Genomic DNA, 7,520 nt, shown 5'->3' with positions numbered 1-7,520 from the left:
ATTTCCCTGTCTGGGCATTTTTTCTGTTGTTTCACTGTGCTTTTCTTTACTCTTTAATTTTGATACAACAGGGCCACCAGAACATATCTAAAGAACTAAATTTTTGACAGAAGAGTTCAGTGTTGATGAAAAGACTATAATAATTTCACCTAGGTTCCTGATACATAGCAAAATTATGGAAATATGGGTATCATTTGAAATTTACATTTTTCTTGAGGAAAGCCCAGCCTTTTCCTTTTATTCAAGAGACTGAGAGAAAGAGGACAGAATTAGAGCTACAGTGCCTCCAGCCACTGCAGTCAGACCCACCTGCGCCTCCTCATGCACATGGGCCACCTTACAAGCTTACATCACTGCGTCTGGCTTAAATGAGACCTGGAAAGTCAAACATGGGTCTTAGGCTTTGCAAGCAAGCACCTTAACCACTAAGCCATCTCTATAGCCTGGAGTGTATTTTTATGTATTTATTTTCTGATTTATTGAAAACTATCTTAGCTAAATATTGATTGTGACTATACTGTAATGGAGTCTATAACTCATTCTCCCCCCCAAAAAAAAAACACAAATAAAGTAGAAAAATAAGACAAAATTAAGCTTCCAAGGAGAAAAGTAATCTTCCAAAAAGAAAATTAATCTTCCAATTATTTGGGGGCAGAAATTCCAAAGCAACCCCTTGGATTGAATGAAAAGTAATGAACACAATGAACTGTTTTTTTCCTCATCTTTAATGGAGTTGCACATATTCCTTTAGTCCATGTTGTGTGTCTATAACTCAGTGCTTGTAACTGAGTAATTTACAGAGAACATGGCTTTTATTCAGCTCACAATCTTGCAGAATGGGTTGGCATACCTGCTTTGGTATTACTACAGCCACTATAGATCTCCAAGATACTGCATGGCACCAAAGACAGAGAACCTAATGATAGCTAATTTAGGACTGTACTTTCTAATCAAGTTAGTAAATTCAGGCATAGGATGCTGCCTTCATGACATCTTCTATTTCAAATATTTTCCAAAGATCCAACTTTCACAACAATTTACTTTGGAGATTAAGTGTCATTGTGAATTTTGGAAGCGAGAACTATGCAGACCAGAATTTTGTCACATATAGAAAAAAATCCCCTTTCCTTTACAATAGGGTAAAAGTTACTCAGTTAAATATCAAACATTTTAATATTCTATTGTTATGTACTTATTTATTTGATAGAAGGAAAGAGGGTGAGAGAAAGAGAGAGAAAGAGAGAGGGAGGGAGAGAATGGGTGTGTCAGGGCTTCCAGCCACTGCAAATGCACTCCAGATGCATGAGCCACCTTGTGCATCTGGCTTACACGGGTCCTAGGGAATTAAACCTGGGTCCTTTGGCTTTGCAGGCAAGAACCTTAATTGCTAAGCCATTTCTCCAGCCCCAAATATCAGACATTTTAAATCAATGCCTTCTTTCATCTCTGCTTCTGAGCATTGTTGACAAGTTGGAACGTACATAGGATCTCACAGTAGGTATAGGGACATGTCACATATTTGTAATAGGTTATTTTAGTTTCGTTTGTTGTATAAAACAAAATTTTTTCCATGCTCTAAAAGTTGTTAATTTTCCAGAACAAAGTATGTAGTCTGTACTATGTACTTATCAATAGAAATGAAACTAAAGTACCTCTTGTGTGTGAGCATATATGAGAGGAAATAACAAACAAAAGTAAAATGCTCTGGGCAGGCCAATTATCTCTTTTGTCTCAAGCATGCCCAGTGTTTTCAGAAACACAGAATTTACACTGTTTAAGTCAATAAATCACTCAGTATGAATGCTTTGCTGTGTCTTCACACAATATAATTAGCAAACTAAGTGGTCTACGTTGTGAGTCCAGGTGGACAGATGATATTTAATTAAAAATGGAACTACTTCTAAAGATTTCATTGCTTTTGAGTTGTATTTTTGATCCTTTGCACTACTGAATACTGATATAGATTTCCAAAGTGAAATCACTTTGGTAGAGGAAGGTTCATTTTGCTTCCCATAAAATAAATTATGTTATTGACTTTTTCAGTGAATAGTCTGCATTTTCTTGTTCCTTTTTCTCCAACTCACTTTCATGTCTATCTTCTTTCACTTCCTTCCTTTCTTTTTCTTTCCTGAGCAGTGTCATTTGCTCTAAAATTTTCATTTTGTTTTGGGTAAAAATCTTTGGGAACTATTTAATTCATTAGAATTTTTTCCACTGTTTTTGGGAGTATAAATAGTAGATCCACTGCACAAATCAATTCTAAAAGTAGAGCTACAATATGACTACCTATACAACTACTGGGAATACACTCAATGGACTACATATTGTATCACAGAAATACTTTCCCATCTATGTTTATTGTTATTTCTCTGTTTATAAGAGCAAGCAAATAGAATAACCTTAAATACCCATCAACTCATGAATGGATAATGAAAATGTGGTACTTAAACACAGTCAAATTTCATTTAGCAATAGAGAAAAATGAAGAACTTATGAAATTTTCCAGAAGTTTGATGGAACTTGAAAATATTAAATAAAGTAACCTAGGCTAGAAAAGACAAACATCAGTCTGGAGAAATGGTTAAGCTGCTTGCTTGTGAAGCCTAATGACCCAGGGTCAATTCCCCAGAATCTATAAAAGCCAGATGCATATGGTGGCACATATATCTGAAATTAATTTGCAGTGGCTGGAGGCCCTGGATGACCCTTTCTCTCTCTTGTAGTTAATAAAAAATAAAATAAAGACAATTTTCTCACTCACATGCAAAATATATATATATATATAGATAGATAGATAGATAGATATAGCCATATATATATATATATATATATATATATATATATATATATATATATATATATATATATGGAGAGAGAGAGAGGTAGTTATATATAGATATATGGAAATTATTAGAGATAGAAACAAAATATATTTACATATTGATACACCACACACACATACACGCACATGCACTCATGCACACACACACACATATATATTTAAAGCTAGTTTTTTTGGCGGGGGGTAGTTTGTGTAAAGGTTCACGAGTAGAAAGTGGCCCATGATGAGGGAGGGTATAGGACACGTTATGAGAGTGACTATTGGACTGAGTGCTAAAAGGTGATAAGGTACAGGGGGAAGAGAGTTTGTTCCAGGTAAGAACTTCTTCACCATGATAAGCTGGTATATGTCTTACTGAAGCATAGTAAGGTTGTAATAAAAATAAATATTAAGGGCAGGAGAGATAGCACAGGTGCTTGCTGCAAAGCCTACTGATCCAAGTTCTATTTCCCAGCAGCCACGTAAAGCCAGATGTACAAGGTAGCACATGCATATGGAAATGCAGTGGCTAGAGGCTCTGGTGTACCCACCCCACAGATATATATATATACACATACACATACATACATACATATATATATATGCATACACATACATATATAAAATATCTCTATATATGTATATATATGAATATATATACATATAAATCCCTCTACATATTATATATGCACCTCTGTCACTCTTTCAAACAATTCAGTAATAAATAAAAATTTAAAAATATATAAATATTAAACTTCATGACACTTAGGCTGGGAATGCTGCTTCAGAACCACAAATAGCTCCTGGACAATAATGGGCCAGGTAGTGACAGCTCTATGGCAGGGGACCTAGAGGGCAGAGTTTCCCATTTAGGTGGGAGAATTAATAAGATTGAGTAAGAATTTTTGGACATTAATGCATGAAAGAATCTCATAATTAATTTTGTTATATATTTCATTCTCTTAAATTCATTCAACCAATAATTATCAAGTTCTAACTCTCTGTCAAGCATGTTTTAGACTGAAGAAACAGTAATAAATAAGACATGACAATACCAGCTGACATAAAACTTAACTCAAATTGGAAAAGCAATAGCATTGAAAATGTTAAAGCAGGCTTCATCAAAAGTGATTCCTCTTTATTATAACTGGGATGAAACTTAGAATTTAGAAAGTTTATCAGGTTTTTGGGCTATAATGTTTTATAACCATTGGCTCAAATGAAAACCTCTGGGGTGTCAGAAAGATTAAGGAGTTGAACAAATATATCTATATTTACTTGTGTGCACAAATATACATTGATCTATACATGTATCTGTATACATGTGGTTCTGTTCCTATATACATAGCTACATGCAAACCTCTGACTTTTATAATGCACTGGAATATTTGTTAGGACATTTGATTGATGTAAATTTTATAATACAGCATATTTTTTAAAGATTTTGTTTTTACTTTATAGATATAATGAATTTGTATGTGTTAGCAAGTCTAATAATGACACTATGAATACAAATCTAGTTTCTATCTGTAATAATTAAATTTGTAAAATATTTTCACCAAATACAGCATGTTAAGCATATATGTTGTTGTATATTGATTTTATTCTACAGTATGTATGGGATATAAGTTTGGAAACTCCCAGAAAACCACCTTCCAGTACATTTCTTGAAACTGTGGAAAAATTATTTTCATTAATATCCACCTAAACATTATCCTTTTAATAAGAATGAGAGAGGAAGAGTGAGAGGGAAAGGAGCAAGGATAGGGGAGAGAGGAAAGAGGAAGAGAGAGAAACATGGAGACTTTCAAATAATAATATCATCTTACTTATGTGAAAGCAAGATGTTTAAAACCTTAGATTATTTCACTTGAAGTTCTACAATACAGTATATGAAATCATCTGACAATCTAACAAAAAAAAAATTACAGGCTCAGGTTTTTGTAAACTCAGTGCATTCTGATCTCCCTGCTTTTTCCATTTTCTCCAGTTATTCTCATTGGAACTTAAGTTCGAAGATGTCTGTAGTATGTCATGACTGCAATCACATATCTATAATTACTAGGACTTTTGATTCATATAGAAGACTAGTAAAAATGTATTACTAGTGTACATGGATATTTTCAATAATCCCAGTATAATGGAGCTTGCCAATTTTTACCTATATTGTAGTTATGACATTCAGTGTCATTTTAAGTGCTTTCTCTTATCTTATAATGGTTTTTGAGAAGGCCATTTTGTTTTATATGCTCAAAGGTCATTTTCATACCTTCATGAATTTTTATGTTTTCCACTTTTATAACTTTTTAAAGTTTTGTGGTTGCTATGTTAGCTCTTATAGTTCATTAAGTATAAAATATGGCAATGATGATTCTCAGTGAACATGTACAGAAAGACTGAGATGCTTAACATAGCTAATACTCTTATGTGGTATACAGACCAGTGATTCCCTGGTGTGAGCTAGTCTTGGGAAATGTAAATATGACATGTGGCGATAACACTAAATTATTTTTATCACATCATGGTGATATCAAAAGGAGTCAATTTGGCCGCTTTGGCAATATTTTTTTTGTTTTGTTTTTCGAGGTAGGGTCTCATTGTAGCTCAGGCTGACCTGGAACTCACTATGTAGTCTTAGGTTAGCCTCCAACTCACAGCCATCCTCCTACCCCTACCTCCCGAGTGCTGGGGTTAAAGGTGTGTGCTACCACGCCCGGCTGTCCATTTTGTGTTTTCTGAAGAAGTAAAAAGCTTTAGGATCAGAGTTGTGTGTAGGACATAGGATGGACTATAACAACTGTATTATATTATTTTATTGTTTTCATTTTATTGTTACCTTTTGTTTATGGTAAGGTTTGGGAAGAGACAGAAACCATCATTAAAATTATATGCATAAAATTTCTTTGAATGGCTTTCCCAGGCGGCTGCCGAAGATGGCGGAGGGCGGTCCTGGTGCTGGGCGGCCGAGGCACCTCCCTGGCCGCTTGGCAGCCATCGTGGCCAAGCAGCTACTGCTGGGCCGGAAGGTGGTGGAGGTGCGCTGCGAGGGCATTGACATTTCTGGCAATTTCTACAGAAGCAAGTTAAAGTACCTGTCCTTCCTTCGAAAACGTATGATCGCCAGTCCTCCCCGTGGCCCCTACCATTTCCGGGCCCCTCGCCGCATCTTCTGGCCAGCTGTGCAAGGCACGCTGCCGCACAAGACCAAGCGAGGGCAGGCTGCCCTGCAACGCCTCAAGGTGCTTGATGGGACCCCCCACCCTAACACAAGAAAAAGCGGATGGTGGTCCCTGCCGCCCTCAAGGTGGTTTGGCTGAAGCCTACCAGAAAGTCTGCCTACCTTGGGCGCCTGGCTCGGGAGGTTGGCTGGAAGTACCAGGCAGTGACAGCCACCCTGGAGGCGAAGCAGAAGGAAAAAGCCAAGATCCATTACCGGAAAAAGAAGCAGCTCATGAGGCTAAGGAAACAGGCAGAAAAGAATGTGGAGAAGAAAATCAACAAGTTCACAGAGGTTCTGAAAACCCATGGACTCTTGGTGTGAGCCCAATAAAGACTGTTTATGCCTCAAAAAAAATTCTTTGAATGTAAAAGTAATAAACATTATTATCTGACTCAGAAATTAAAATTGTGTAATATTTTTGGGTCTCTATCCGATTAATTCCTTAATAAAATATCAATTACTAATTAGCTATATTTATTTTTTCTATTTATCTTTTGATGGATAGTTAAATTCTTTTAATTTACTCCATTTTGCAGTTGAAAAAGCTCAATAGGGAGATCTGACTGGGACTAATCAGCAATCAAAGGAGAAGTTAGGTTTTATAATAGAGTTTTTCCAGTTACAATGACAAGTAGGGCTTGTGTGTATACTCTGGTCCTTTTATTGTCTCGTATTCTCTCAAGGCAAGTTTGAACAATAGAGACTTACGTACCAGGAAAAGCATGCAGTGTCTATTTCTACCAGATTATTTTGCTTGCACTTTGTGAGTTGGAAAGTAAATGAGTATAAAGGGAACTCATTAAAAATGTAAGATTTTTTTTAAGTGGTGAGGAATGGATCATATTGCCTTGAAAAAATAATGTGCACTATTACATATTTAAAGGAATTAATAACATTTCCAAAATGACATCATCTAGGTCCTCTGCAGACTTGTCACTACTAATATGACTAATGCTGATGACACTAACATAACACTAACCCCAACGTGAAAATAGAGTCCCTTGAAATTTTACAGATAAGATGTGAAAGCTGAGGTTAGATTGATAATGGCAACAAAATAACAACTGACCAACTGGAAAAACTGGAACTGTCTATGGAAAGAATCATGAACTGTCCCAAACTTGTGTTCATGTCTTCACAGGATTCAGAAGCAAGGGGTTAGAATTAAATCTGATCAATCGGACACTTGAAATACTCTTTATTTTACCTCTTGCTAGATAGGACAGTAGATTGATGCACAGAATGCTACTTTAGTGAATAAAATTAAGAATCCTCTTAGTCATGATGGAACCTAGGGCCTTGGGCTTTCTAGGCAAGTGATCTTACATTGAGATAAATCCCAAACCCTCAAAATCCTTTAATGCACATTTTTACTTTGTGTTTTTGATACTAAAAGTGCCTTAATGTTTTTACCTTAAAATTTAAAAAAATATCAACTATATACTAAATTTTTCTTTTTTTTAAAATTATTTATTTATT

The 7,520-nt window shown here is 35.5% G+C and overlaps 1 pseudogene; it reads left to right on the top strand.

The window, feature by feature from the left end:
- The first annotated feature begins 5,728 nt into the window (after positions 1–5,728).
- Positions 5,729–6,389, top strand: LOC101606630 (annotated as a pseudogene).
- Positions 6,390–7,520: the final 1,131 nt, after the last annotated feature.

This window comes from Jaculus jaculus, chromosome 14, assembly GCF_020740685.1.
Source record: "Jaculus jaculus isolate mJacJac1 chromosome 14, mJacJac1.mat.Y.cur, whole genome shotgun sequence".
NCBI classification, from domain to species: domain Eukaryota; kingdom Metazoa; phylum Chordata; class Mammalia; order Rodentia; family Dipodidae; genus Jaculus; species Jaculus jaculus.
Note: the sequence above shows the minus strand (reverse complement) of the source record. Positions and strands in the feature narration are given on the sequence as shown.